The sequence below is a fragment of the Bombus huntii genome, chromosome 2 (genome assembly GCF_024542735.1).
Source record: "Bombus huntii isolate Logan2020A chromosome 2, iyBomHunt1.1, whole genome shotgun sequence".
NCBI lineage: Eukaryota > Metazoa > Arthropoda > Insecta > Hymenoptera > Apidae > Bombus > Bombus huntii.
In genome coordinates this window covers 6,706,614-6,719,260 of record NC_066239.1, presented here as the reverse complement: position 1 = coordinate 6,719,260, position 12,647 = coordinate 6,706,614, and positions in this window count along the sequence as shown.

Genomic DNA, 12,647 nt, shown 5'->3' with positions numbered 1-12,647 from the left:
TGGTATAACGTTATAACGTATTACGTTATATGGTATTACGTCATATGGTATAACGTTATAACGTATTACGTTATTTGGTATAACGTTATAACGTATTACGTTATATGGTATAACGTTATAACGTATTACGTTATATGGTATAACGTTATAACGTATTACGTTATATGGTATAACGTTATAACGTATTACGTTATATGGTATAACGTTATAACGTATTAAGTTATATGGTATTACGTCATATGGTATAACGTTATAACGTATTACGTTATATGGTATAACGTTATAACGTATTACGTTATATGGTATAACGTTATAACGTATTACGTTATATGGTATAACGTTATAACGTATTACGTTATATGGTATAACGTTATAACGTATTACGTTATATGGTATAACGTTATAACGTATTACGTTATATGGTATAACGTTATAACGTATTACGTTATATGGTATAACGTTATAACGTATTACGTTATTTGGTATAACGTTATAACGTATTACGTTATTTGGTATAACGTTATAACGTATTACGTTATATGGTATAACGTTATAACGTATTACGTTATATGGTATAACGTTATAACGTATTACGTTATTTGGTATAACGTTATAACGTATTACGTTATATGGCATAACGTTATACCGTATTACGTTATATGGTATAACGTTATAACGTATTACGTTATATGGTATTACGTCATGTGGTATAACGTTATAACGTATTACGTTATTTGGTATAACGTTATAACGTATTACGTTATATGGTATAACGTTACAACGTATTACGTTATATGGTATAACGTTATAACGTATTACGTTATATGGTATAACGTTATAACGTATTACGTTATATGGTATTACGTCATATGGTATAACGTTATTACGTATTACGTTATTTGGTATAACGTTATAACGTATTACGTTATGTGGTATAACGTTATAACGTATTACGTTATATGGTATAACGTTATAACGTATTACGTTATATGGTATAACGTTATAACGTATTACGTTATATGGTATAACGCTATAACGTATTACGTTATATGATATAACGTCATATGGTATAACGTTATAACGTATTACGTTATATGGTATAACGTTATAACGTATTACTTTATAACGTATTACGTTATATGGTATAACGTTATAACGTATTACGTTATATGATATAACGTCATATCATATAACGTTATAACGTATTACGTTATATGGTATAACGTTATAACGTATTACGTTATATGGTATAACGTTATAACGTATTACGTTATATGGTATAACGTTATAACGTATTACGTTATATGGTATAACGTTATAACGTATTACGTTATATGGTATAACGTTATAACGTATTACGTTATATGGTATAACGTTATAACGTATTACGTTATATGGTATAACGTTATAACGTATTACGTTATATGGTATAACGTTATAACGTATTACGTTATATGACATAACGTCATATGGTATAACGTTATAACCTATTACGTTATATGGTATAACGTTATAACGTATTACGTTATATGGTATAACGTTATAACGTATTACTTTATGTGGTATTACGTCATATGGTATAACGTTATAACGTATTACGTTATATGATATAACGTCATATCATATAACGTTATAACGTAATACGTCATATGGTATATCGTTATAACATATCATGTTATATGGTATAACGTTATAACGTATTACGTTATATGGTATAACGTTATAACGTATTACGTTATATGGTATAACGTTATAACGTATTACGTTATATGGTATAACGTTATAACGTATTACGTTATATGGTATAACGTTATAACGTATTACGTTATATGGTATAACGTTATAACGTTTTACGTTATATGGTATAACGTTATAACGTATTACGTTATATGGTATAACGTTATAGCGTATTACGTTATATGGTATAACGTTATAACGTATTACGTTATATGACATAACGTCATATGGTATAACGTTATAACCTATTACGTTATATGGTATAACGTTATAACGTATTACGTTATATGGTATAACGCTATAACGTATTACGTTATATGATATAACGTCATATGGTATAACGTTATAACGTATTACGTTATATGGTATAACGTTATAACGTATTACTTTATAACGTATTACGTTATATGGTATAACGTTATAACGTATTACGTTATATGATATAACGTCATATCATATAACGTTATAACGTATTACGTTATATGGTATAACGTTATAACGTATTACGTTATATGGTATAACGTTATAACGTATTACGTTATATGGTATAACGTTATAACGTATTACGTTATATGGTATAACGTTATAACGTATTACGTTATATGGTATAACGTTATAACGTATTACGTTATATGGTATAACGTTATAACGTATTACGTTATATGGTATAACGTTATAACGTATTACGTTATTTGGTATAACGTTATAACGTATTACGTTATATGGCATAACGTTATACCGTATTACGTTATATGGTATAACGTTATAACGTATTACGTTATATGGTATTACGTCATGTGGTATAACGTTATAACGTATTACGTTATTTGGTATAACGTTATAACGTATTACGTTATATGGTATAACGTTACAACGTATTACGTTATATGGTATAACGCTATAACGTATTACGTTATATGATATAACGTCATATGGTATAACGTTATAACGTATTACGTTATATGGTATAACGTTATAACGTATTACGTTATATGGTATAACGTTATAACGTATTACGTTATATGGTATAACGTTATAACGTATTACGTTATATGGTATAACGCTATAACGTATTACGTTATATGATATAACGTCATATGGTATAACGTTATAACGTATTACGTTATATGGTATAACGTTATAACGTATTACTTTATAACGTATTACGTTATATGGTATAACGTTATAACGTATTACGTTATATGATATAACGTCATATCATATAACGTTATAACGTATTACGTTATATGGTATAACGTTATAACGTATTACGTTATATGGTATAACGTTATAACGTATTACGTTATATGGTATAACGTTATAACGTATTACGTTATATGGTATAACGTTATAACGTATTACGTTATATGGTATAACGTTATAACGTATTACGTTATATGGTATAACGTTATAACGTATTACGTTATATGGTATAACGTTATAACGTATTACGTTATATGGTATAACGTTATAACGTATTACGTTATATGACATAACGTCATATGGTATAACGTTATAACCTATTACGTTATATGGTATAACGTTATAACGTATTACGTTATATGGTATAACGTTATAACGTATTACTTTATGTGGTATTACGTCATATGGTATAACGTTATAACGTATTACGTTATATGATATAACGTCATATCATATAACGTTATAACGTAATACGTCATATGGTATATCGTTATAACATATCATGTTATATGGTATAACGTTATAACGTATTACGTTATATGGTATAACGTTATAACGTATTACGTTATATGGTATAACGTTATAACGTATTACGTTATATGGTATAACGTTATAACGTATTACGTTATATGGTATAACGTTATAACGTATTACGTTATATGGTATAACGTTATAACGTATTACGTTATATGGTATAACGTTATAACGTATTACGTTATATGGTATAACGTTATAACGTATTACGTTATATGGTATAACGTTATAACGTATTACGTTATATGACATAACGTCATATGGTATAACGTTATAACCTATTACGTTATATGGTATAACGTTATAACGTATTACGTTATATGGTATAACGTTATAACGTATTACTTTATGTGGTATTACGTCATATGGTATAACGTTATAACGTATTACGTTATATGATATAACGTCATATCATATAACGTTATAACGTAATACGTCATATGGTATATCGTTATAACATATCATGTTATATGGTATAACGTTATAACGTATTACGTTATATGGTATAACGTTATAACGTATTACGTTATATGGTATAACGTTATAACGTATTACGTTATATGGTATAACGTTATAACGTATTACGTTATATGGTATAACGTTATAACGTATTACGTTATATGGTATAACGTTATAACGTGTTACGTTATATGGTATAACGTTATAACGTATTACGTTATATGGTATAACGTTATAACGTATTACGTTATATGGTATAACGTTATAACGTATTACGTTATATGACATAACGTCATATGGTATAACGTTATAACCTATTACGTTATATGGTATAACGTTATAACGTATTACGTTATATGGTATAACGCTATAACGTATTACGTTATATGATATAACGTCATATGGTATAACGTTATAACGTATTACGTTATATGGTATAACGTTATAACGTATTACTTTATAACGTATTACGTTATATGGTATAACGTTATAACGTATTACGTTATATGATATAACGTCATATCATATAACGTTATAACGTATTACGTTATATGGTATAACGTTATAACGTATTACGTTATATGGTATAACGTTATAACGTATTACGTTATATGGTATAACGTTATAACGTATTACGTTATATGGTATAACGTTATAACGTATTACGTTATATGGTATAACGTTATAACGTATTACGTTATATGGTATAACGTTATAACGTATTACGTTATATGGTATAACGTTATAACGTATTACGTTATATGACATAACGTCATATGGTATAACGTTATAACCTATTACGTTATATGGTATAACGTTATAACGTATTACGTTATATGGTATAACGTTATAACGTATTACGTTATATGGTATAACGTTATAACGTATTACGTTATTTGGTATAACGTTATAACGTATTACGTTATTTGGTATAACGTTATAACGTATTACGTTATATGGTATAACGTTATAACGTATTACGTTATATGGTATAACGTTATAACGTATTACGTTATTTGGTATAACGTTATAACGTATTACGTTATATGGCATAACGTTATACCGTATTACGTTATATGGTATAACGTTATAACGTATTACGTTATATGGTATTACGTCATGTGGTATAACGTTATAACGTATTACGTTATTTGGTATAACGTTATAACGTATTACGTTATATGGTATAACGTTACAACGTATTACGTTATATGGTATAACGCTATAACGTATTACGTTATATGATATAACGTCATATGGTATAACGTTATAACGTATTACGTTATATGGTATAACGTTATAACGTATTACGTTATATGGTATAACGTTATAACGTATTACGTTATATGGTATAACGTTATAACGTATTACGTTATATGGTATTACGTCATATGGTATAACGTTATTACGTATTACGTTATTTGGTATAACGTTATAACGTATTACGTTATGTGGTATAACGTTATAACGTATTACGTTATATGGTATAACGTTATAACGTATTACGTTATATGGTATAACGTTATAACGTATTACGTTATATGGTATAACGCTATAACGTATTACGTTATATGATATAACGTCATATGGTATAACGTTATAACGTATTACGTTATATGGTATAACGTTATAACGTATTACTTTATAACGTATTACGTTATATGGTATAACGTTATAACGTATTACGTTATATGATATAACGTCATATCATATAACGTTATAACGTATTACGTTATATGGTATAACGTTATAACGTATTACGTTATATGGTATAACGTTATAACGTATTACGTTATATGGTATAACGTTATAACGTATTACGTTATATGGTATAACGTTATAACGTATTACGTTATATGGTATAACGTTATAACGTATTACGTTATATGGTATAACGTTATAACGTATTACGTTATATGGTATAACGTTATAACGTATTACGTTATATGGTATAACGTTATAACGTATTACGTTATATGGTATAACGTTATAACGTATTACGTTATATGACATAACGTCATATGGTATAACGTTATAACCTATTACGTTATATGGTATAACGTTATAACGTATTACGTTATATGGTATAACGTTATAACGTATTACTTTATGTGGTATTACGTCATATGGTATAACGTTATAACGTATTACGTTATATGATATAACGTCATATCATATAACGTTATAACGTAATACGTCATATGGTATATCGTTATAACATATCATGTTATATGGTATAACGTTATAACGTATTACGTTATATGGTATAACGTTATAACGTATTACGTTATATGGTATAACGTTATAACGTATTACGTTATATGGTATAACGTTATAACGTATTACGTTATATGGTATAACGTTATAACGTATTACGTTATATGGTATAACGTTATAACGTGTTACGTTATATGGTATAACGTTATAACGTATTACGTTATATGGTATAACGTTATAACGTATTACGTTATATGGTATAACGTTATAACGTATTACGTTATATGACATAACGTCATATGGTATAACGTTATAACCTATTACGTTATATGGTATAACGTTATAACGTATTACGTTATATGGTATAACGCTATAACGTATTACGTTATATGATATAACGTCATATGGTATAACGTTATAACGTATTACGTTATATGGTATAACGTTATAACGTATTACTTTATAACGTATTACGTTATATGGTATAACGTTATAACGTATTACGTTATATGATATAACGTCATATCATATAACGTTATAACGTATTACGTTATATGGTATAACGTTATAACGTATTACGTTATATGGTATAACGTTATAACGTATTACGTTATATGGTATAACGTTATAACGTATTACGTTATATGGTATAACGTTATAACGTATTACGTTATATGGTATAACGTTATAACGTATTACGTTATATGGTATAACGTTATAACGTATTACGTTATATGGTATAACGTTATAACGTATTACGTTATATGACATAACGTCATATGGTATAACGTTATAACCTATTACGTTATATGGTATAACGTTATAACGTATTACGTTATATGGTATAACGTTATAACGTATTACGTTATATGGTATAACGTTATAACGTATTACGTTATTTGGTATAACGTTATAACGTATTACGTTATTTGGTATAACGTTATAACGTATTACGTTATATGGTATAACGTTATAACGTATTACGTTATATGGTATAACGTTATAACGTATTACGTTATTTGGTATAACGTTATAACGTATTACGTTATATGGCATAACGTTATACCGTATTACGTTATATGGTATAACGTTATAACGTATTACGTTATATGGTATTACGTCATGTGGTATAACGTTATAACGTATTACGTTATTTGGTATAACGTTATAACGTATTACGTTATATGGCATAACGTTATAACGTATTACGTTATTTGGTATAACGTTATAACGTATTACGTTATATGGCATAACGTTATACCGTATTACGTTATATGGTATAACGTTATTACGTATTACGTTATTTGGTATAACGTTATAACGTATTACGTTATGTGGTATAACGTTATAACGTATTACGTTATATGGTATAACGTTATAACGTATTACGTTATATGGTATAACGTTATAACGTATTACGTTATATGGTATAACGCTATAACGTATTACGTTATATGATATAACGTCATATGGTATAACGTTATAACGTATTACGTTATATGGTATAACGTTATAACGTATTACTTTATAACGTATTACGTTATATGGTATAACGTTATAACGTATTACGTTATATGATATAACGTCATATCATATAACGTTATAACGTATTACGTTATATGGTATAACGTTATAACGTATTACGTTATATGGTATAACGTTATAACGTATTACGTTATATGGTATAACGTTATAACGTATTACGTTATATGGTATAACGTTATAACGTATTACGTTATATGGTATAACGTTATAACGTATTACGTTATATGGTATAACGTTATAACGTATTACGTTATATGGTATAACGTTATAACGTATTACGTTATATGGTATAACGTTATAACGTATTACGTTATATGACATAACGTCATATGGTATAACGTTATAACCTATTACGTTATATGGTATAACGTTATAACGTATTACGTTATATGGTATAACGTTATAACGTATTACTTTATGTGGTATTACGTCATATGGTATAACGTTATAACGTATTACGTTATATGATATAACGTCATATCATATAACGTTATAACGTAATACGTCATATGGTATATCGTTATAACATATCATGTTATATGGTATAACGTTATAACGTATTACGTTATATGGTATAACGTTATAACGTATTACGTTATATGGTATAACGTTATAACGTATTACGTTATATGGTATAACGTTATAACGTATTACGTTATATGGTATAACGTTATAACGTGTTACGTTATATGGTATAACGTTATAACGTATTACGTTATATGGTATAACGTTATAACGTATTACGTTATATGGTATAACGTTATAACGTATTACGTTATATGACATAACGTCATATGGTATAACGTTATAACCTATTACGTTATATGGTATAACGTTATAACGTATTACGTTATATGGTATAACGCTATAACGTATTACGTTATATGATATAACGTCATATGGTATAACGTTATAACGTATTACGTTATATGGTATAACGTTATAACGTATTACTTTATAACGTATTACGTTATATGGTATAACGTTATAACGTATTACGTTATATGATATAACGTCATATCATATAACGTTATAACGTATTACGTTATATGGTATAACGTTATAACGTATTACGTTATATGGTATAACGTTATAACGTATTACGTTATATGGCATAACGTTATAACGTATTACGTTATATGGTATAACGTTATAACGTATTACGTTATATGGTATAACGTTATAACGTATTACGTTATATGGTATAACGTTATAACGTATTACGTTATATGGTATAACGTTATAACGTATTACGTTATATGACATAACGTCATATGGTATAACGTTATAACCTATTACGTTATATGGTATAACGTTATAACGTATTACGTTATATGGTATAACGTTATAACGTATTACTTTATGTGGTATTACGTCATATGGTATAACGTTATAACGTATTACGTTATATGATATAACGTCATATCATATAACGTTATAACGTAATACGTCATATGGTATATCGTTATAACATATCATGTTATATGGTATAACGTTATAACGTATTACGTTATATGGTATAACGTTATAACGTATTACGTTATATGGTATAACGTTATAACGTATTACGTTATATGGTATAACGTTATAACGTATTACGTTATATGGTATAACGTTATAACGTATTACGTTATATGGTATAACGTTATAACGTATTACGTTATATGGTATAACGTTATAACGTATTACGTTATATGGTATAACGTTATAACGTATTACGTTATTTGGTATAACGTTATAACGTATTACGTTATATGGTATAACGTTATAAAGAATTACGTTATATGGTATAACGTTATAACGTATTACGTTATATGGTATAACGTTATAACGTATTACGTTATATGGTATAACGTTATAACGTATTAAGTTATATGGTATTACGTCATATGGTATAACGTTATAACGTATTACGTTATTTGGTATAACGTTATAACGAATTACGTTATATGGTATAACGTTATAACGTATTACGTTATATGGTATAACGCTATAACGTATAACGTTATAACGTATTACGTTATATGGTATAACGTTATAACGTATTACGTTATATGGTATAACGTTATAACGTATTACGTTGTATGGTATAACGTTATAACGTATTACGTTATATGGTATAACGCTATAACGTATTACGTTATATGGTATAACGCTATAACGTATTACGTTATATGGTATAACGTTATAACGTATTACGTTATATGGTATAACGTTATAACGTATTACGTTATATGGTATAACGTTATAACGTATTACGTTATATGGTATAACGCTATAACGTATTACGTTATATGGTATAACGTTATAACGTATTACGTTATATGGTATAACGTTATAACGTATTACGTTATATGGTATAACGTTATAACGTATTAAGTTATATGGTATTACGTCATATGGTATAACGATATAAAGTATTACGTTATTTGGTATAACGTTATAACGTATTACGTTATATGGTATAACGTTATAACGTATTACGTTATATGGTATAACGCTATAACGTATTACGTTATATGGTATAACGTCATATGGTATAACGTTATAACGTATTACGTTATATGGTATAACGCTATAGCGTATTACGTTATATGATATAACGTCATATGGTATAACGTTATAACGTATTACGTTATATGGTATAACGTTATAACGTATTACGTTATATGGTATAACGTTATAACGTATTACGTTATATGGTATAACGTTATAACGTATTACGTTATATGGTATAACGTTATAACGTATTACGTTATATGGTATAACGCTATAACGTATTACGTTATATGGTATAACGTTATAACGTATTACGTTATATGGTATAACGTTATAACGTATTACGTTATATGGTATAACGTTATAACGTATTAAGTTATATGGTATTACGTCATATGGTATAACGATATAAAGTATTACGTTATTTGGTATAACGTTATAACGTATTACGTTATATGGTATAACGTTATAACGTATTACGTTATATGGTATAACGCTATAACGTATTACGTTATATGGTATAACGTCATATGGTATAACGTTATAACGTATTACGTTATATGGTATAACGCTATAGCGTATTACGTTATATGATATAACGTCATATGGTATAACGTTATAACGTATTACGTCATATGGTATAACGTTATAACGTATTACGTTATATGATATAACGTCATATCATATAACGTTATAACGTAATACGTCATATGGTATATCGTTATAACATATCATGTTATATGGTATAACGTTATAACGTATTACGTTATATGGTATAACGTTATAACGTATTACGTTATATGGTATAACGTTATAACGTATTACGTTATATGGTATAACGTTATAACGTATTACGTTATATGGTATAACGTTATAACGTATTACGTTATATGGTATAACGTTATAACGTATTACGTTATATGGTATAACGTTATAACGTATTACGTTATATGACATAACGTCATATGGTATAACGTTATAACCTATTACGTTATATGGTATAACGTTATAACGTATTACGTTATATGGTATAACGTTATAACGTATTACGTTATATGGTATAACGTTATAACGTATTACGTTATATGGTATAACGTTATAACGTATTACGTTATTTGGTATAACGTTATAACGTATTACGTTATATGGTATAACGTTATAAAGAATTACGTTATATGGTATAACGTTATAACGTATTACGTTATATGGTATAACGTTATAACGTATTACGTTATATGGTATAACGTTATAACGTATTAAGTTATATGGTATTACGTCATATGGTATAACGTTATAACGTATTACGTTATTTGGTATAACGTTATAACGAATTACGTTATATGGTATAACGTTATAACGTATTACGTTATATGGTATAACGCTATAACGTATAACGTTATAACGTATTACGTTATATGGTATAACGTTATAACGTATTACGTTATATGGTATAACGTTATAACGTATTACGTTGTATGGTATAACGTTATAACGTATTACGTTATATGGTATAACGCTATAACGTATTACGTTATATGGTATAACGCTATAACGTATTACGTTATATGGTATAACGTTATAACGTATTACGTTATATGGTATAACGTTATAACGTATTACGTTATATGGTATAACGTTATAACGTATTACGTTATATGGTATAACGCTATAACGTATTACGTTATATGGTATAACGTTATAACGTATTACGTTATATGGTATAACGTTATAACGTATTACGTTATATGGTATAACGTTATAACGTATTAAGTTATATGGTATTACGTCATATGGTATAACGATATAAAGTATTACGTTATTTGGTATAACGTTATAACGTATTACGTTATATGGTATAACGTTATAACGTATTACGTTATATGGTATAACGCTATAACGTATTACGTTATATGGTATAACGTCATATGGTATAACGTTATAACGTATTACGTTATATGGTATAACGCTATAGCGTATTACGTTATATGATATAACGTCATATGGTATAACGTTATAACGTATTACGTTATATGGTATAACGTTATAACGTATTACGTTATATGGTATAACGTTATAACGTATTACGTTATATGGTATAACGTTATAACGTATTACGTTATATGGTATAACGTTATAACGTATTACGTTATATGGTATTACGTTATAACGTATTACGTTATATGGTATAACGTTATAACGTATTACGTTATATGGTATAACGCTATAACGTATTACGTTATATGGTATAACGTTATAACGTATTACGTTATATGGTATAACGTTATAACGTATTACGTTATATGGTATAACGTTATAACGTATTAAGTTATATGGTATTACGTCATATGGTATAACGATATAAAGTATTACGTTATTTGGTATAACGTTATAACGTATTACGTTATATGGTATAACGTTATAACGTATTACGTTATATGGTATAACGCTATAAC